Source organism: Portunus trituberculatus, chromosome 16, assembly GCF_017591435.1.
Source record: "Portunus trituberculatus isolate SZX2019 chromosome 16, ASM1759143v1, whole genome shotgun sequence".
NCBI classification, from domain to species: domain Eukaryota; kingdom Metazoa; phylum Arthropoda; class Malacostraca; order Decapoda; family Portunidae; genus Portunus; species Portunus trituberculatus.
The window spans coordinates 872,860-894,029 of NC_059270.1; the positions used below are offsets into that span (position 1 = coordinate 872,860).

The following is a 21,170-nucleotide window of genomic DNA, read 5'->3' on the forward strand; positions in this document are numbered from 1 at the left end:
ATCACGTCAGTCTGCCGCACGTTACAGAGCAAGACAGGACGCTGCGATCTACCTATTAGCGAATGAGAGCATCTTAACCCCCTTCCCCCAACCGAGTGGCAGTGTTGTACCATGTTCGCGTGTCCTTAATTGACGAAACTACTGCGCCAGAGTTCGTGACACCAAGTAAAAGACGGTTCATGTACGTTAATCTACTGTAATCTTTCCTTCATGAGCATACTGCACCTCTATTCGCCTCTCTCTCTCTCTCTCTCTCTCTCTCTCTCTCTCTCTCTCTCTGTGTGTGTGTGTGTGTGTGTGTGTGTGTGTGTGTGTGTGTGTGTGTGTGTGTCCCTGTGTGTGTGTGTGTCACCTCCACAATTACACACACACACACACACACACACACACACACACACACACACACACACACACACACACACACACACACACGTACAAAAAAGAACAGGAAGCATTTAATAAGCATAATGATATGGCCTTCCTCTACAGCTGTGTAATAATGAGCGACCTAGAGTCTACACACACACACACACACACACACACACACACACACACACACACACACACACACACACACAAGCAGGCACTACAACAACTGATAAAGAATTAAAATACACACAAACACACACACACACACACACACACACGATAAAAATCCCATTCTAATCACCACAAGACATTGTGTGTGTGTTTCACTGTTTGATCTGCTGCAGTCTCTGACGAGACAGCCAGACGTTACCCTACGGAACGAGCTCAGAGCTCATTATTTCCGATCTTCGGATAGGCCTGAGACCAGGCACACACCACACACCGGGACAACAAGGTCACAACTCCTCGATTCACATCCCGTACCTACTCACTGCTAGGTGAACAGGGGCTACACGTGAAAGGAGACACCCAAATATCTCCACCCGGCTGGGGAATCGAACCCCGGTCCTCTGGCTTGTGAAGCCAGCGCTCTAACCACTGAGCTACCGTGTGTGTGTGTGTGTGTGTGTGTGTGTGTGTGTGTGTGTGTGTGTGTGTGTGTGTGTGTGTGCTGGCAACACTGAGATGAGTCACCACTTCGTCACTATCTTCACAACTAACCAGCCAACCAGCTCATGACATCCTCACCACCACCACCACCACCACAGCCGCCATGAACACCACCACCACCTCACTTCCTCTCTCGCCTCCTGCTGCGAAACTGACAAGGAGACAACAGAAAGGGAATGATAGCGTGAGATTGTTGTCTCGAAAGTTCTTGAATGGTGTGTGTGTGTGTGTGTGTGTGTGTGTGTGTGTGTGTGTGTGTGTGTGTGTGTGTGTGTGTGTGTGTGTGTGTGTGTGTGTGTGTGTGTGTGTGATATCCATTCAGAATCTCTCTCTCTTAACCCCCTTCATCACTGGGACGTATTTTTTACCACGAGTTTTGGGTAAGATTGGACATTTTTATTTAGATTAGGAAGGATCTATGAAGGTCAGACGATGAATGGCCACAGTCTTCACTATTTTAATTCCAACATAAGTATCTGAAGCTGTACAAAATCACCCAATAGTAAACAAAGTGAATATGAACACGCGTCTTGGTACTGAAGGGGTCAAGACACAATTCATAAGAGTGTCCTTCTAAAGAGCTAAGAAATGGTCACGCCACCCACCTGTCTCTTCTCTCTCAACGCCTCAAACAAGTGCCCTGCCTGACTCAAAGCTTTCGTCACACTTTTCTCAAGACACCGTCAGTCAATTACACGACTAATTAACGGAGACGGGCGGTTAGTCACGCTCCTTTGTCATTACCGTAGTTAAGTACTGTGACAGCGTTGTGTAATACCATTACCAAGGGAATTTTCGCTTCACTCAGTCCGTTTAAGTCTTATATCATTATCAACCCCTTCAGTGCTAATGACGCGTTTCCAAATTAATTCTGGTTAGTATTTCGTGGTTTTATAAAGCTTCAGAAACTTTGCGATTAAAATAGTAAAGATTCTTCTGACATCCACAGACTCTCTTTATCTTCTGACATCCATAGACCCTTCCTAGTAAGTAAAATCGTCTAATCACACCCAAACTCATAGAAAAAGACGCGTTCCAGGAGTGAAGGGGTTAACAGTATTCTCATGCACACCTCTGCCCTCACTCCAGGCCAGCACCCACTAGCCCTGCCTCACCACCACTACTGTGAAGGCTGCAGCACTGCGTCATAGCGGCACAACCTCCCATCCTCACTGTCGCTGCATGAGGTAATACTCTGGTAAGCGTTTGGAGGTATAAATATATTCACCTGTTGTATATTTCATCATTATTGTGTGGGCTGGAGGAAGCAGGAGAGAGAGAGAGAGAGAGAGAGAGAGAGAGAGAGAGAGAGAGAGAGAGAGAGAGAGAGAGAGAGAGAGAGAGAGAGAGAGAGAGTAATGTGTACCTGACGAGTGACTTGTTTCTTGCCAGGATGAGCCCAGTTTTTGTTCGCCGCGCTCTCCTTAACAAAAACCAGTGTCAGCACATCACCAGGCCACAGTGGGCGGTTGGTGTGCCTTCACTGGGGGTCGCTAACACGAGACACGGGCAGTGTGAGATCTGTCTTCAGAAACGCTTTGCTCTCACCACGACTGCTTTCCAAGGCCAGAGAGATGATTAGCGGGGTTTTCAAGTGTTTCTGCAGTTAATAATGTAGAAATCTTGTCATTCTGCCTCTAAAAACGTCTTAAGAATATTCTCTCACCACGACTATTTTCTAAGGCCAGAGATGATTAGCGGGGTTTACATGAATGTTTCTCCAGTTAATAATGCAGAAATCTTGTCACTCTGCCTCTAAAACCGTAAAAACACCTTAGAAAAAACAAACTCGTGTACATTTAAATAAAGCCTTTTGAAATAGTGGAGATGAAGCACAGAAAAGTTTGAGAATACGAGTAGGAGTGTCATAACGGGACAGGCCACCTTCCCCAAGCACACTATCCACCTCCACCACCACCATCCCACCCTCCTTCACCCCGAGTCTGTTGCGGAAGCGAGGCATTGGGGAACACACCGCTGGACGTCACACTTACCGCCCTGTCCAGGGAGAGTCACGGTCAACACGGCAGCTGGTCTGGTGTCGCGCTAATACACTAATGTTCGTTCAGGATATGATAAATTTCTTGTGTCTATCATATTGATCTTTGAATAATCTAAAAGGGTTCTAAGCTTACACACACACACACCACTTTACAGATATCACTGAGTAGAGAGAGAGAGAGAGAGAGAGAGAGAGAGAGAGAGAGAGAGAGAGAGAGAGAGAGAGAGAGAGAGAGAGAGAGAGAGAGAGAGAGAGAGAGAGAGAGAGAGAGAGAGAGAGGTAAAAAGAAGAAATCGTTTTTTTTTTTTTACCCGCTGCAAACGAGCCGTGTCTGCATGAATGACGTCACGTGACTCAAACCACAAATCTGCTGGAGTGTCCTTAGAGCACGATATCAATAGTACGATATTCTCCTCAACGTTACATCACCATTTTTTAGTGGTACGATACTCTCCTCAATGTTACATCACCATTTTTTTGTGGTACGATACTCTCCTCAACGTTACATCACCATTTTTTAGTGGTACGATACTCTCCTCAATGTTACATCACCATTTTTTAGTGGTACGATACTCTCCTGAACATTACATCACCTCAGACATTTATCTTTCTATTCTGGCAAACTCTCTCTGACTTGCAAAGGGACTGAGAGCTTTGTGGACGTTTTTCTTCCTCATTTTATGTTGCCCTTGGCCAGTTTTCCCTCTTACATAAAAAAGACATTGCATGAGTCTCCTCTACACTCTTCTTGCCCACTCACTTGTATCAGAATCACAGCAAAATGTAGAAAGTGCTATTGAATCTACATTTCCTTACACTGGCACGAGTTTGTGATCTTTAATTATATATGTACGTACGTGACACTGCTTTTCCAGAGACGGGACTGTAAACACGCACACTTGAGGTTCGTGTTTAGAAATGCTTTGTCTCTCACCACGACTATTTTGCAAGGCCACAGAGATGATTAGCGGGGTTTTTAAGAGTGTTTCTCCAGTTATTAATGTAGAAATCTTGTCATTCTGCCTCTAAAACCAAATAAACACCCTTAAAAACATTCTTCTCTCTCACCATGACTGCTTTTCAAGGTCACGAAGATGATAAGCGGGGTTTTCAAGTGTTCCTCCTGTTAATAAGGTAATCTTGTCACTCTGCTTCTACAATCACAAAAACACCTTAAAAACTCGTGTAAATTAAGTAAAGCCTTTTGAAATACAGGTGAAGGACAGAAGTGTTTGAGAATTTGAGCCTTAAGAGTGAGTAACACCGCCCAGCCCGTTCTGTTTCCAATAACCTAAAGGTGTTCTTTGCAAACTTACGTCAGAACAAATCTCGCGTGGCTGCCGCAGCGTCAGGTCCCGACAGCCGCCCCGCCACTCGCCTTGCCGCATTATCGACCATGGCGCCACTCAAAGAAGTCACGCTGCCACTCGCCTGTGTTTGAATAACGAGGAGTTTACTCTAATTAAAAGGTACCGACTAACATTAAGCCATGAATGGGGAAACTCCACCTCGCGTGTAATCTAATCGAAAACTTTAGGGAAGAAAATCAATATGAAGGGTCTAATCACTCTGGCATTGACGGCTCCCCCTTCCTTTCCCTAGCGTCGGCACAATCTTCACCTCCAGAAGTCAGGTGTCTGTCTGTTTGTCTGTCTGTCTGTTTGTCTGCACGAGGCTTTCATGGCAGGATGAGTATGAAAAGCAGCACAACAAAAAGGAGAGACAACAAAGGTCGGGAAGGCTGCACCACACTCGGGAGGATTTATCGGGAAAGAAGAAAAACGCCAAGCAACGATCATCCGGTGAGAACACATGGCGCGGAGCTAACACAAGGCTGTAAAAAGCCCGCGGAAGCTCCTCTGCTGCTGCACAGACACAACACTACACAGCCAGCCCTCCAGCGCCGCCGCCACTCCATCAAAGACTAGGCCGTATTCTGAAACGCTTTGTTCTCTCACCTTCACTGCTTTCCAAACGCTCCAGTTGAAGATAATCGTGATTTTAAGTGTATTTCTATGGTTCTGGTGATAGATTGGCAAGATTTCTAGTTTATTAAAAGAGAAACTGTCTTGAAAACTTGAAAACCCGTCTAGTTGTCTCTGTGGCCTAGGAACATTGTCGTAGTGAGAGGGGAAGGCGTTTCTGATCCCGGGCGCAAATTATCCCCTGCTACATAGTGATTGACCATAAATAACCACACACACACACACACACACACACACACACACACACACACACACACACAGGGGAGCCAAAACAGCCACAGGCCACTCTGCTGTAGTACATCAACATGGCAACCGTCCCAAACTGTAATGTATGGCGTTCCCTTTTTTTTTTCTTTTTGTTTTTTTTATTGACTCACAGCTGGAGTTGTTATGATAGCCCGTTAGCGTGACCCGGCTTTGCATAAAACTACAAACCAACATCAATCCCAGTTTCCCACACGTCCCTTGAAACAAACCATTCCACTGGCCAGTGATTGAATGGACATAAATCACGGCTTTCATTCCGGAGACTAATGGCAAAACATGTTGGACTGATGGGCGGTAACACACTCCAGCTTCCAATAACTTCAAACGTATAACGAACGAGTCATAAAAGGAAGAATATAAAAAGAAGAAATGTGTAAATAAATTAAGTATATATCACTCAATCTTTTTACCATTAGCAGTCCATTAAAAGCTTGCTATGAGGCAGTACACCACCTCCCTGCCTCCTCCCCCGCCTCCAACACTGCCACCTAAGCGCCACATTCAGAAACACTTCCCTCTCTCACCGCCACCATTTTCAAAGGCCACAGAGACGATTAGCCAAGTTCTAAAGGTTATTTTTCCTATTCATAATGCAGAAAACTTGTTAACATGTCCCTAGAATCACAGAAATATCCTTAAAAACCCGTGCCACTTCAAGTACAGCCCTTTGAAAACAGTGAAGGTGCAGTGTGGAAGTATTTCTGAACATCAGCCCATCATAACACGAGAGGATAAGACGAAACATTCTCGTCTGACAACAGCAAGGCTCTTTCACACTGCACCTCTCAAACCAACCCAATCTCTTACGTACTTCACTACTTCAAGCGACTTATCTATCATCTGCGACCTATGAAAATACCTTATAACCAAAATACAGTTTCAAAATACGAAGCTTTGTCAAATCTGTTATGTCAGTGTGTAGCGAACAAACATGCATTTATGTGACTCCCTTTCATGTGCCAGAATAAATGTTTCATTCACCATAGCGCACAAACAGTAATATAACAAACGTCAGAGAGAGAGAGAGAGAGAGAGAGAGAGAGAGAGAGAGAGAGACGCCCGTTTTCAGTAAAGTCTTCCCTTCTCACTACGACAATTTTACAAGGCCGCAGAGACAACTAGATGGATTTTCAAGACAGTTTCTCTTTTCAATAAACTAGAAATATTGCCAACCTATCATCAGAACCATAAAAATTCTCTTAAAACACGAATATCTTCAACGAGAGAGAGAGAGAGAGAGAGAGAGAGAGAGAGAGAGAGAGAGAGAGAGAGAGAGAGAGAGAGAGAGAGATTGTTTCTTGCCCTTTGAAACCCATCAGATGCCAGTTAGTTCATTCACCTTCAGTAGAGACACAATACTGACCTTTATTGCTGACTATACTGGTACAAATTTCATCTATTATTAAAATGCTTTCTCTCACTATAAACACAAAGGGAGGCGTTGGCCCAGTGTATAAGGTGGTGAGCGTGCGATCGGCCAGACGTCCACGGGAATGTTCGAATTCCACCACGTACAGCCTTCAAATATTTTGCCATTTGTAGAGTGGTTTAAAGTTACCTACATGTCACCATGATCTCAGGTTACACTGAAGATGAGCTTGGGTGGTGATATGGGCCCTAAAGAAAAAAAAAACGAACGCACGCACGCTCTCTCTCTCTCTCTCTCTCTCTCTCTCTTGTTTTCACATCCCCATAATATATCTTACATTAGCTTCACTCCTTTTTTTACAAGCCGGAACCTGTGTGGCAGCTGCACGGAGAGGGAGAGAGAGAGAGAGAGAGAGAGAGAGAGAGAGAGAGAGAGAGAGAGAGAGAGAGAGAGAGAGAGAGAGAGAGAGACCTTCGCTTTACCGTCTCCCACGATTCTACAAAACATTTTCCCGTCCACTGCCTTCCTTTCTATGAATTTTATTGTCCTATTGCCTTCTTTTCCCTCAGCGCATGTCATCCCTACCACGGCGCGTCTGGAGGTGGTCTTTGTGCCATGCGTGTGGGGGGGGCAGTGTAGATCAGACGACTTCAATACCACAGAAGGGCGATACGAATTTAATGTGCCGGCGAACACATGTGTTATGGCGGACATTGAGCTGAAGGTTATGGTGTCTGCTGGTAACAGGATCAATGTAATTTACGCTAGACACGGTGGTGAAAGGAAGCGTATAGTCAAACGGTGGATATTCCCTTGGTGCGAAAAAGTTACCTAATGCTTGCTTTTTCAACCAACATTCACCCTCAGCCACTAAACATTGCATAACTTAGCTGGGCAATTAAAACCAGCATTATATTAAAAAGCAGCATTCATATTCTGAAACACTTCCGCGCCTCACAGCATCTTCACTATTTTCAAAGGGCTCTAGTTGAAGTGACGCGAGTTTTTAAGGATGTTTCTGTGATACTAGTGATATGTTAACAAGTTTCCTGCATTGTCAACAGGAAAATTACTCTTGTTTCTGATTCTAGTGACATGTTAACAAGTTTTCTGCATTGTCAACAGGAAAAATACTCTTTACAACTCGGCTAACTGTCTGTGGTCTTCACAAAATGGTCGCGGTGAGAGTGAGGGAAGTGTTTCTGAGTATGGCGCATTATCATTTAACCCACAAGCACTAATAAACATGAACTTTTCACATATATCACGTTTTGAACTGGAAATAAATCAATATATATATATATATATATATATATATATATATATATATATATATATAACTGAAAAATGTCATCAAATGTTTGAAGACCAAATACAAAACATAGATAACGTCAATGGATATATAGTAACAGAGAGAGAGAGAGAGAGAGAGAGAGAGAGAGAGAGAGAGAGAGAGAGAGAGAGAGAGAGCATCCTTCATCTCACATTCCACCCCAACATAGCAGAACTCAAGCATTCACACCCTGTTCTCAGCATAGTCATCACTCACCACCCCCCAGCGGGGCCTCGCATTTCCCCGGGCTGGTCTGGGTGGGGCTTCATTCATAATTTAAGTGTTCTCACGCGCGAGCACTGGGCCACGGCACGGCTAGCCCAACCCAGGGGAAAACAGCGGGTGGTGGTGATGGTGGTGGTTGTGTTCCCGCGCCCAACCCAGCACGTGGTGTCTACAGCAGGACATGGAACCGTATGAACTCCTATCCCCCACCACCCCCTTCAAGATGGCCTACTATACCACCTACCTGTTGACAAACCCTCACCACCACCACCACCACCACACCCTGTTGCCTTACTTTTACCTACTCTCTCTCTCTCTCTCTCTCTCTCTCTCTCTCTCTCTCTTAATTCCCGGGTAATGAAGAAAAAATTACCGCTGTGGTTGACCGTATTCTGAAACGCATTTTTCTCTCACCATCATTACTTTCCAAAGGCTCCAGTTGAAGACACTCGTGTTTTTAAGAGTATTTTTAAGACTTTTTTGATACATTGGCAAGATTTCTAGTTTATTAAAATGAGAAACTGTCATGAAAACTCGGCTAGTTGTCTGTGGATTTGGAAAACTGTCGTATCGAGAAGGGAAGGCGTTTCTCAATACGGGTGCAGGTGTTAGGAATGGTAATAAGTCAAGTGTTCTATAAGAGGCTAAATGTTGCTACTATAAAGTCCTCTTACCTTGATGAAGTAAGGAAAAGATTACAATGGCGATAGTGGCGACGGTCCTGGCCATCCTTGTCTGATGGTTCCTGCGGCGGCTGGGTCGGCGTGTTAGTGGCGTTAGTCCCGAGTTAGTGCAGGTCACAGCGGAGCACACACTAGGTCACTACGCACTTCAGCAACACAGCTCAAGTGTAAGACAACTCAAATCCCACCTTTAAATCTTTACAGAAAAAAAGAAAAAGAAAGTGATGTGACACGCAGTTAGTAGAACATACCCTACCATCCATCAAGCGTCACACAGCAAGTCATCAGGAAACCCAAGTGTTAGTCCAACGCAAGCCTACACAAGCACTGAAGTAGCGGCCACTCACACCTCGAGGGGCGTTGTTGCTTCCTCACCGCCAGCAGACACGTTAAAGATGAGCTACCGACCTGCTTGCTGGCGCCGTGTTGACACCACCAAGAAGTCTTCCTTACGGTATTATCTGACTCACGACACACACACACACACATTCCATTCACTGATCGCTCGTTAATAATGCCTGACACCTGAAGCTCCGCCCTGACTGAACCAAGCCGCCCGTACAATATTGTTTTTGAGTGATCAACGTGGTTGGCCGTGCATACGAGCACTGCCTCACCGCTCTCAAGGGACTACGTTACTCAAGGCACTGTTTTCATGGATAACAATGATATACCAGCAGTCTTGGATCAAGAACAATGACTGTCAGAAGACTGAAAAGGAAATTAAGAGATTCTCGCACGCACAGACCAGCGCACCCCTGCTCCAGCGATCACGGCAACACACTGAGTAGTGGTGCAACGCGCGGCGCACAGCTCACCCACCCGCTTGCCTCACCCAGATGGATAGCTACCATCAACCTCAACTATTTATAATCTATCACAGTTATTCTAACATAATACAAACATTGTAGTGTTATGTTTCAGTGTAATTACACTCTTCCCTATCATAAGATTATTCAAAAAACAATTATTGCTCCCCATGCGCCCAAAAATCGGAAATTTATATATCTAAAAGAAAACATGGTATTTATTCATTCAAAACATCATATTGCCCTGGCTGCAGTCTACGGTATTCATGGATGACAATGCCACAGTTAGCACAAATATCCACACTGAACAGCTTGTGTAGTGATCAGCTCAAAACAAACCAACACTCCATCGCCATGGCGGTGGCAGTGAGTCAGTGACCGCTGGCCGCATGTAACCCCCTCAGCACCGATCAATGTGCTCACAAAGTTGTGTTGCCAATGTTTAAGGATTCATCATCTACCGAATGCTATTCCGTCTGAAGCCATGGGAAGTTCTGGTCTAGCTGGGTGGTTTGCTTCTCGAATTGACGTGATGAGGGCTGCTGTTAGGCATGGCATCACTGACACGCCCGTGGCACGGCTGAGGCAGGGGCAGCTGCACGTGGTGAGCATGGCGGAGCATGACGTCATGACTAGGTTTCCGTTTTTTCCCCAAATTTTCCATACTAATAATAACTGTAACTTTATATAGCAAGATTTGTAACATAAACAGTACTTCCCCCTACTCATCAATCAAAGACGAGATAAATAAATAGTATAGTCTCGATGGCGTAAACTGTAAATAGACCGTATCCCATTCCCAGCAGATCACTTCTGATATCCACGACGGGTGACACAATTCAAGGTCACAATGCTATTCTTACACCTGACAGTCATTATTACCTAAATTTCTCTACACGTATAACACGTGTCAGTGAATGTCTGTGTATCATAGAGCTACTCAATTGGAAGTATCGATCGATTGGCCTCTGTGTGGTCAATAACATCTGTGGATCCAGAGGCGTCATGTCATCTTGCAGCGGAGCCTTCAGTCGGTCCTTGGTGATCCGGTAATATCGTAACACATACAGCTAAAACACAACAGAGGCAGTGGCCAGCAACCTCTAAGCAGTGACCATGGACTGTGATAGAGTGTACAGTACGTATGTGGCTACTCAAGCTGATTGGGGGGAGGGGGAGGCAGGAATCTTCAGGCGCGACCGTATTCAAAAATGCTTTGCTCTCATTGCGACTATTTTCCAAGCCCATAGAGATGATTAGCGAAATTTTCAAGTGTTTCCCCAGTGAATAATGTAGAGGTCTTGTCAATCTGCCTCTAGAATCGTATAAACACCTTTAAAAAGTCGTGTAAATTCAAATAAAGCCTTTAGAAATATTGGGGGTGAAGCACAGAAGTTTTTGAGAATACGAGCCTATGTAAGGAGTTGTTGCAGTGAGTGTGTAGTATTGACAGCAATGAGATCCTGCCCAGCGGTAACCCCAGGGAATTAAGGGTCAACTGAAGAATATTTTTGAGAGTGAAAATGGAGGGAGAGTAACATTGAGGATAGCAAAGGAGAGGGCTCTGTTGATAATGGTAGGGGACAATAAAGCGAGTCCTTACATTTTCTGAGGAGTGGAGGGTGTGGCCGCTACAGGTGGACGTGGGTAAAAGATAATAGAAGGTGGACTAGAGCATGTGTCACGTGTGTGGTTCCCTTCCAGGTGGTGAGTGTCGTATTATTATTATCGTTATTATTATTATTATTATTATTATTATTATTATTATTATTATTATTATTATTATTATTATTATTATTATCATTATTGTTACTACTACTACTACTACTACTACTACTACTACTACTACTACTACAATTATCATTATTATTGTTTATATAATTATTAAGATTATTGTTATTAAAATTCTCATTATCTAACAAGTAACAACCCTCTCCATATTGTTGCCCTAAGTTCTCCGTGACACACACACACACACACACACACACACACACACACACACACACACACACACACACACACACACACACACACACTATAGTGAAGCGGTGTGCACTGTAATGCTATCCAGAGTTTTAGTGGCTTTTCTTAATAGTTACCGTCAAATTTAGTGCCGTATGTAATGAGAGCAGAATAACACCATCAGATACATCACATATTCTCCCCAATCTCACCTCTCCATCTCTCTCACTGCTCCACTTCTCAGCATCGTGAACAAAGATCGTGAAGGTTCGAAACACACACACCGGGCGGCAGGAGGCGATGGTAGTGGAGATGTTGGGCGGTGGTCGCAGCCAGTACACCTTTGCTGGCAAGTTTGCAAGTGAGGACGTGAGGAGTCGTTACCGTCATAGCTTGTGCCGCCAAAAGCAGGTAGATAGCGCTGCAGTTTTTGGTGACAGTACAGAAAAGAGAAGAGAGGTTGCGGAGAGCTTTCTGATTTGCTAATTCTGTTGTAACATTGTGCTGGAGCGAGTGCGTATATGTTTTATGTATTACATTCCATGTTGTGTAGTGCTGCATGTCCCAGTAAAGCAGCTTAACTCTGGAATAAGATGAGACCAATGTGATGTCCTTGATGTAACAGGAACATTGATTGTGTGTGTAGCCAATCTCTGGACTAAGATGAGACCAATGTGATGTCCTTGATGTGTGTAGCCAATCTCTGGACTAAGATGAGACCAATGTGATACTCGTGATGTAACAGGAGCATTAATTGTGTGTGTGTATGTGTGTCCTCCCTCAGGTGATATCACGAAGAGCAAGCAGAAGAAACCTTTGGAGTTGTTCGTAACTGCAAGAAGCACGCATCGCCAGGCCTTTGTGTATGAGGTGTGGCGGTGACTGAAGGAATCAACTCTCAGGAACTCAGGTGAATACTGTTTGTTCCTTGTCAGTTTGTCATCCTATAGCGACGTTGTTCATCAGAGTATTAGTAAGATAGTGATGGACATTAGGCATGGTGTATATGTGTGTGCGCGTGCGTGTGCGTGTGCGTGTGTGTGTGCGTGATGAAATATACGACTGTATTCAGAAAGGCCTTCTCCTGTCACCACGACAATTTTCCAAGGCCACAGAGACGACTAACCGAATTTTAAAAAATAGTTTCTCTTGTTAATAAACTAAAAATTATGCCAATCCATTACCAGAACCACACACACACACACACACACACACACACACACACACACACACACACAGAGAGAGAGAGAGAGAGAGAGAGAGAGAGAGAGAGAGAGAGAGAGAGAGGGGGTGGATACTACTTCAAAATGAAAATTATCGGAATATTAATCTTATTCTGTAGGCTCATTGACTTTTATGAGGTGCTTTTGTGTTCACAACGGGCCACAGTGGCGATGATCGCTACAAGCGTTCAGGTCCAGCAAGGAGAGAGAAGTAAACACGATGATTGCTCAGAGTGATCTGTTTTATTGTTTTTTTATACATAATTTTCGCTAGCCTTTAGGCAAGCAGGGCTATGTAAAGCCCTTAGGAGTTATGAGTGCTTTAAAACTATACACAATGGTACGAAAGGGGTGACTGCCTTGTCCACTTAGGCTCATGAGCGGTGAGGGCAAGGCTGTGGACATGTGTAAATACAGACACACGCTCACACACATATACACACACGCATACAATATATATCTATGGAGGTGGTGCCGTGGATACGACTTCAATGAAGAGTTCGATTGAGGTTGTGCTAATTAGATTTGCTGCTGCATCTCTTGCCTGAGAGTCTTCTGGATAGGGGTAGTCTTCCCGTGATGTCCTTAACTTGTGAGTACTGGGGCATTCAAGGATGTAGTGCAAAAGGGGCTTGGGAGTGATCGCAGAAAACCACAGGTTGTTCCTCTCTGAGCTCATCTAGGCACGGATAGCCAAGTCTGATTTTATGTATGTCAGCTCTGACTCGTGGATGTGTGTCTGGTGGCTGTCAGCTGGTTCGTCCGGTGTGTAATCGCCACCAGCTGGGTTTCGGCCCTCAGGTTGAGGACTTTGGTTCAGCGGGGGGCGGACACAATCAGCCAGAGGACTTGATGTTGGACGAGTTCAAGTTGATTTAGTAGTGGCGGAGTGGCTGCGATGAGGAATGGTGCAGAGTAGTCCACCAGAGATCTAATGGCATGGGTGTGGAAGGCCCTTTTGACGCTGTAGCTGGCGCCAGAGGTGTAGCTGGTGATGGCTTTTAGGATATTCATCCTGGAGGTCATCCTGTTTTTGAGGTACTCAACCTGAGTCCTGAGGGTTAGCTTCCTGTCTAACCACACTCCGAGGTACTGATGGGTCTCGACTCACTCCACGGCTGTCCCTGCTGTGGCGAGAGAGGTGTCGGGTACGGGGCTCCGGAACACCATAGCTTTAGACTTGTTTAGGTTAAGCTTGAGACCAAGCTCGCGGCACATCCTGTCGATGAGTTTGAGGCTGCGTTGACTATATGTGCATGGTGGTATCGTCCAGTGTTGTCAGCATATGTGATCAGTTCACAGCCTAGGGACAAAGGGAACCACCACGCATGGAACAAAGGCTGCCCGGAAAGACGTCGCAGAGTACAACAGGGCATTGTTACACAGGCTCGTAGAATTACTTACGGAATAATTATAACAGTCCCAGCACTTCATGGTCGTTACGCTGTAGATTCGCTAATATTGGTAAATGAAGTGGAGTCAAACAACAGATAGTACCACACAGACAGACAGACAGACGGACAGAGACAGACAGGGAGACAGACGACTGAACAGATACACAGACAGACAAACAGGAAAAAAATAGAAAAAAAATAAACACGTAGATAAAAAGGTAAGGAGAAAAGGTATATTTGGAACTGAAAGGGACAGACAAAGAGACAGACAGGAAGACAGACGACTGAACAGAAACAGACAAACAGACAGGACAAGTATGGATGAAAAATAAGCACATAGATAAAAAAAAAACAACCAGAAAACATATTTGGAACAGGACGGGACAGACAGAGAGAGAGACAGAAAGACAGACGATTGGACAGATACACAGACAGACAGACAGAAAAGATATGGAAGAAAAATAAGCATAAAGGTAATAAAATAACGAGGAATATTTATATTTGGAGTTTAACAAGTCTACAGGCACTGCAACTGTGTATTGTCTGTTATTGATGCCCTCACACCGGCGGAGGGCTCGACGCGACATGCCGGCGCCTTGCTGCTCCTACTACTGGTGCTGCTGTCTCGTATCTTGGGATCAGCTGCAGGACCACGCCAGCTGCCGCCTCTCACAGACTCACACACTGCTGGGTGACCTAACAATTTCTGGTCTGACCCATATTTCCCTTCCCTATTCCTTGTCTCTGCCTTTGTTGTGTGTTTGTTTACCTCTTATATTCTCTCTCTCTCTCTCTCTCTCTCTCTCTCTCTCTCTCAAAAGAACTTTTTAAAATGGTCCCTTCAGTTTTCTATTTCCTATCATTTTTTGAGAACGACATTTTTTAGTCGATATTCTCTCTCTCTCTCTCTCTCTCTCTCTCTCTCTCTCTCTCTCTCTCTCTCTCTCTCTCTCTCTCTCTCTCTCTCTCTCTCTCTCTCTCTCTCTCTCTCTCTCTCTCTCTCTCTCTCTCTCTCTCGGCATCACTGGAAACACTTAAGGCAAGAAAAGAAGAAGAAGAAGAAGAAGAAGAAGAAGAAGAAGAAGAAGAAGAAGAAGAAGAAGAAGAAGAAGAAGTATTAGTAGAAGAAATAGAGCAAGAACAAGAAAAACAAGATGAACAACAACAACAACAACAAAAACAGCACACCACTCGAGAGAGAGAGAGAGAGAGAGAGAGAGAGAGAGAGAGAGAGAGAGAGCATCACTGGCCTCCATCACACACCATTGTCTTGAATTATTATAACAATGAGTCCTGCTGGTGTGAGGGAATGGGGAATGGCGAATGAGGAGAGGGGGAAACGGGAGAGGGAAGGAGATGGGGAGGAGGAGGAGGGGAAGGTTATTTGTGACTGTCCCTTCCCCCTTCCCTCCAGGTTAACGAGAAGGAATCATCAGGTCAACCACTAATCTACATGTTATAAATTTTGACACGTGACAGAAAGGTTTACTGCTATAGACACCCTATCACCACAACCACTATTTCTATTATTATTATTATTATTATTATTGTTATTATTATCATTATTATTATTATTATTATTATTATTGTTCTATTCTGGTCTATCAATTCTGTTCTGGACACGACTTCTGCTGAAATACACTGCTCTGTGCCTGCTCTAACACACATTACAGGCTGATAACTACTAAACGTGAAAAATAATATAATACCAATGTAGTGAAGAAAATGGAGTTATTCTAAGTCACTCCTTAAAGACAGCCATTTTTTTTAGAACGCCTGAGAGAAAACACTATTTTGTGAGGTTAACTAAACTAATCTGACATACTCAGGCTGAACGGGGCAACTGCTTGTTAAATTCGTCCATAGCGTATATCTCATCCAGACAAGCATACGAGTTGCCTAGCGCTACCCCTGAGCATGTGAAGCTACTCTGTTGTATTATATATGTGAGTGCTGGGGTCAAGGGGGTGAAGGTAATGGCGGTGGTGGTTGTGGTAGTAGGTTGGTCGTCGTTGCTTGGCGAGCTGGAGCCGGGAAAGAAATTATTTATCGTTTCCCTGATGTACCTTAACAATATTTGCGTGATTTGAAATGCATTGTCTAGTACTTACCACTGACTGTTCTATTCAGGACAGTAACTGGAGAGAACAACGTGTTTTTGTCCTCTTAGGGAAAAATCTTCTCTTTTTAATCTTTTTAGGGAGCATCGTCCTCTCAGCCTCCCTCAAGACTCTGCTGGGGTGAGTCTGGCGTTCGTATTCAGAAACCTTCACACCACAACAATTTTCCAAGGCCACGGAGACAACTAGCTGGGTTTTCAAGACAGTTTCTCCTTTTAATAAATTAGAAATCTTGCCAGTCTATCCAGAATCATAAAAAAGTATTCTTAAAAACACGAGTATCTTCAAGTGGAGCCTTTAGAAAGCAGTGATGGTGAGAGAGCAAAGCGTTTCAGAATATAGACCAAAGAGAGAGAGAGAGAGAGAGAGAGAGAGACTAATGACGTATGAGTATTAAGAGGGGGAGAAGAGAGATAAGAGGAGCAAAATGGAGATAGAGAGAAACGGATAACAATAAACGAGAGAGAGAGAGAGAGAGAGAGAGAGAGAGAGAGAGAGAGAGAGAGTTAGGGTTGTGTCCCAGTTTTGAAAATATTAAGCTTACAATGGCTTTCCTTCAGCATCATCATCATCATCATCATCATCATCATCTTCATTAACCCCTTCAATACTGAGACACATTTTTTTACATTGAGATTTGCATACGATTAGACCATTTTATTGACATTAGGAAGAGTCTATGGAGGTCGGAAGATTAATGGCTACAGTCGTCACTATTTTAATCCCCCACATGTCTTTCTGAAACTGTAAAATCACCATATGATAAATAGAGTCTTACTGAGAGAGAAGAGCGTGTCTGAATAGCGACTTGACACGAGGCACACTAAGTCACTCCAATCCACTCTAGCAAAACATTCAACTGAGGAAACTAATCTCAAAGCGGCAACCCTCGTCTCGTGACATCGCAAGAGGCTGAGGCTGGTGTCGGAAATTCTCTCTCTCTCTCTCTCTCTCTCTCTCTCTCTCTCTCTCTCTCTCTTCAGTGTAATGTATTTTCAGATAAAGTTGTAAGTAAACAGCTTTGATTTGAATTAGTAATGATAGTAAAGAAAATAATTATAAAGAGGTTGACTGGCTCCTTTAAAATGCACACACACACACACACACACACACACACACACACACACACACACACACACACACACACACACACACACACACAGAGAGAGAGAGAGAGAGAGAGAGAGAGAGAGAGAGAGAGAGAGCCTGTCATCACCTGAGGGGCGCCTTGCTGCTCACAGGGCGTGGGTGTTGACAGGCCGCTTCCCTCCCTTGTCCCACAGTCACGGTGATACTTTTCCTCACACCTTGCATTTATTTCCCCTTTTTCTCATTTACCCTCTGCCTCAGATAGTTAAAAGTCTCTCTCTTCGCCCTCAGAAACTGACTTATTTCCTTCCTTGCACCCTCACCTTCCTGTATATAATGTTGATATTAACACCATGTACCTTTCTCACATCCCCCTTTCTCTCTCTTTCTCTCTTGTTAAAAGCCTTGCTCTCCAACCTCAGAAACTGCCTTATTCCTTTCCTTGCACCCGTATACCCTTCACTCTCTATATTCTGTCGATATTAAGTACTTTAATATCGTGACACGTCTTCATATTCATTGTGGTTGCTATTTGGTGATTTTATACAGCTTCAGAGACTCATGTTAGGATTAAAACAGGTAAGACTCTGGCAATTAATCTTCCGACCTCCATAGACCCTTCCTAATGTCAATAAAATAGTCTAATCGCACACAAGTCTCAAGGTAAAAATGCGTCACGGTACTTAAGGGGTTAACATCACATACTTTCCTACCCCTTTTCTTTCTCTCTCTAGTTCAAAGGTTATCTTATTCCCTTCCTTATATTATCTTCCCTTCCACTGCTCTATATTATGTCGATATCAACACCACACCGCCTCCTCTGTCTTTCACCCGTAATTCAGAAACGCCTTCTTCTCTCACCACGACAATTTTCCAAGGTTTCCGAGTCAGTTTCTCCTTTTAATGAACTACAAATCTTGCCAATCTATCACCAGAACCATGAAAAATATCCCTGAAAACACGAGTATCCTTAACTGGAGACTTTGGAAAGCAGTGATGGTGAGAAAGCAAAACGTTTCTGAATCTCTCTCTCTCTCTCTCTCTCTCTCTCTCTCTCTCTCTCTTCCTCCCCCGTCGTTCCGGCAGCGGAGGGTGTGCCGGCTAAACAAACATCTGAAAATTTATTGATCAATCTTGCGACAGTCGACAACCTGAAGAGAGAGAGAGAGAGAGAGAGAGAGAGAGAGAGAGAGAGAGAGAGAGAGAGAGAGAGAGAGAGAGAGAGAGAGACTTGAGCCAAAGATCGCGAACGCAAATACACACTTTTAGCCAAGAAAATTAGATATCAAAATATAATCAGGAATATTTATGACAGGAGGGGATGAAGATGGAAAGGGAAGGGCCGGAAACTTCGGGTGTTTGTTGAGAGTGCCGCTATTGGTCCCGCGGGGCTGGTGACGTCACTGGCGCAGCTCCCGAAAGAAAAACAACCTGAGGGAGGCGAGCAGAAAGTGGGAATGAACACCGCGCGCCAAAAATTGAGGAGGTGCTGAGAGATGGTGGAGGGAAGGGTAGGTGGTGGTGGTGGTGGTGGTGGTGCATCTATTGAGAGGGGTGTTGTTGTTGTTGTTGTTGTTGGTGATAGTTGTGGTGGTGATGGTGGTGCATCTATTGAGAGGGGTGTTGTTGTTGTTGTTGTTGTTGTTGTGGTTGTTGTTGGTGATAGTTGTGGTGGTGATGGTGGTGGTGTTGGTGTTTTTTGAAGGCTATCATACCTCCACCACTACTGTTACTACCACCACCACTACAATCAACACCACTGCTACTGTGTCTTTGTATACAACATTTCTAGCACCACTACCGCTATTACCACCACCACTGCCACTACCACTACCACTACCACTCCAGCTTTCAATAGCGTCCTTTATGATCAAACTGTATATAACCTTCCACTAGATGCCCTTTAGGAAGTCTTGACGAGAGGAATCCCATCACACACTCTAAGATTTTAACCCCTTCAGTAGCACGATCCGATTTCCTATTCATTCAGGTTACTATTTGATGATTTTACACACCTTCAGATATTCATGTGGGGGATTAAAAGGATGAAGACTGCGGCCATTAATCTTCTGACCTCCATAGACCCTTCCTAATGTCAATAAAATGATCTAATGGTACAACAAATCTCAAAAAAGGGGGCCGCCGTTGTACAGTGGAACCATGCGTGCTTTGGGGTCCGAGGGGTCTCCAAGCGCACGGGTTCGAATCCTGTCCACGGTCCGAGTGTAGGTTGGGCTTCCCCACTCGGGGCAACGGCTTCCTAGCGGGTGGGCTTTGAGATAGGAGGTACCCCAAGAAAGTTTCCCTTTAGCCCAGAAATTCCCGTGAAAAGTCCACATGATGTAAAAAAAAAAAAAAAAAAAATAAATAAATAAAAATGTGTCCCAGTATTGAAGGGATGAAAATAATGTGGTGCTTTTTTTCCCCACTTTCCTTCCTTCCTTATCTGTTTATTGGTGTTTTTTTTTTTTTTTAAACCATGTGGGTTTTTCACGGGAATTTATGGGGGATACTTTTTGTGGTACCTCCTCTCTCAAAGCCCACCCGCTAGGAAACCGTTGCCCCGAGTGAGGAAGCCCAACCAACACTCGGACCGTGGACAGAATTCGAACCCGTGCGCTTGGAGACCTCTCGGATCCCAAAGCACGCATGGTTCCACTGTACCACGGCGGCCCTCTTTAAATGTGACGGTTATTTTCTTTCCTTCCTTCTTTGTTGTGTGTTTGTTTTACCACTTTTACAAATACATTAAGATATTTACCAGCGCGCTTTGCTCCATTTTGCTCTACCTTTGCCTCTTCACGACTGGTTTTTGTTCTTATTTCAGTGTTATTTGTTGATTCATCTGCCTCAAGCATTTCCCTTAGTGAACTCGTCATATAGAACACAATGTGACTAATTCTGGAGTTACGATCTTTTGGTGATGGTATTTTTGGAGTATTCTCATTTACGGTGTCTAATGTGCAATATCAGCTAAATTTTCATATTCGTAGAGTCAGAGAGAGAGAGAGAGAGAGAGAGAGAGAGAGAGAGAGGAAGGAGAGAATATTTTTAGCCTTCAACGAAACTGTCTATTCCTCATAACACTTCCATGCTGGGAAAATTTAATAGGTAAAGACTCCTATACCTGCTACACACACACACACACACACACACACACACACACACACACACACACACACACACACACACACACACACACACACACACAAGCAAAGAAGTTTATTAGCAAGCCCTCCCATCTCTTTTCTCTCACATTTGTCACCTCCATTCCTCCGCCTCCCCATTCTTCTGTTGTCACCGTCACTTTACCCTCTTTCTCCCTCATTTCTCGCCAAATAATCAGCAAGTGCGAGGAGTTAAAATCAAGTCGTTGAGGCGAGGGCGTGCGGTGACTCGTCGTGATCAGTGGCGCGCTGATTGCCGTGTCTAATTGGGTCCTTAGCCTGCTGCCTTTCATTTCCACCTTGCTTCTTAACCTTCGCTCACCTGTAGTCACATAAGCCGTCTCCCTGCCCCTCCTGGCTCGACCCTTTGTATTCTGGTACTGTGCGGTGTGAAAGAAGGCCGTTTCTCGACACTTTTATGGTTCCTAGTGCAGTTCTGGTCACCTGTCGGGCAGTTACTGAGGGTATCAGATCATGTGTAATGGTGAATGACTTCGCTCACAT

At 44.4% G+C, this 21,170-nt stretch overlaps 1 protein-coding gene and 1 long non-coding RNA gene across 3 annotated transcripts in view; one reads left to right on the forward strand and one right to left on the reverse strand.

The window, feature by feature from the left end:
• Window positions 1–9,703, reverse strand: part of LOC123504460 — a 241,873-nt gene extending 232,170 nt beyond the window's left edge. Inside the window, exons 1-2 of one of the 2 annotated variants that reach the window (XM_045254985.1) lie at window positions 9,651–9,695; window positions 8,894–9,098 (exon numbers count right to left, since the gene is read on the reverse strand). The gene's annotated coding sequence lies outside the window, so the exon portion shown is untranslated. Of the gene's footprint in view, window positions 1–8,893; window positions 9,099–9,646 lie in introns of both variants that reach the window. The other variant, XM_045254984.1, reaches the window with a different exon arrangement.
• A 2,244-nt stretch (window positions 9,704–11,947) lies between these two features.
• LOC123504463 lies at window positions 11,948–18,842 on the forward strand. The gene is made up of 3 exons (XR_006674841.1): window positions 11,948–12,084; window positions 12,458–12,583; window positions 18,815–18,842. It is a non-coding gene; the product is annotated as an uncharacterized LOC123504463 (long non-coding RNA).
• The last annotated feature ends 2,328 nt before the right edge of the window (window positions 18,843–21,170 follow it).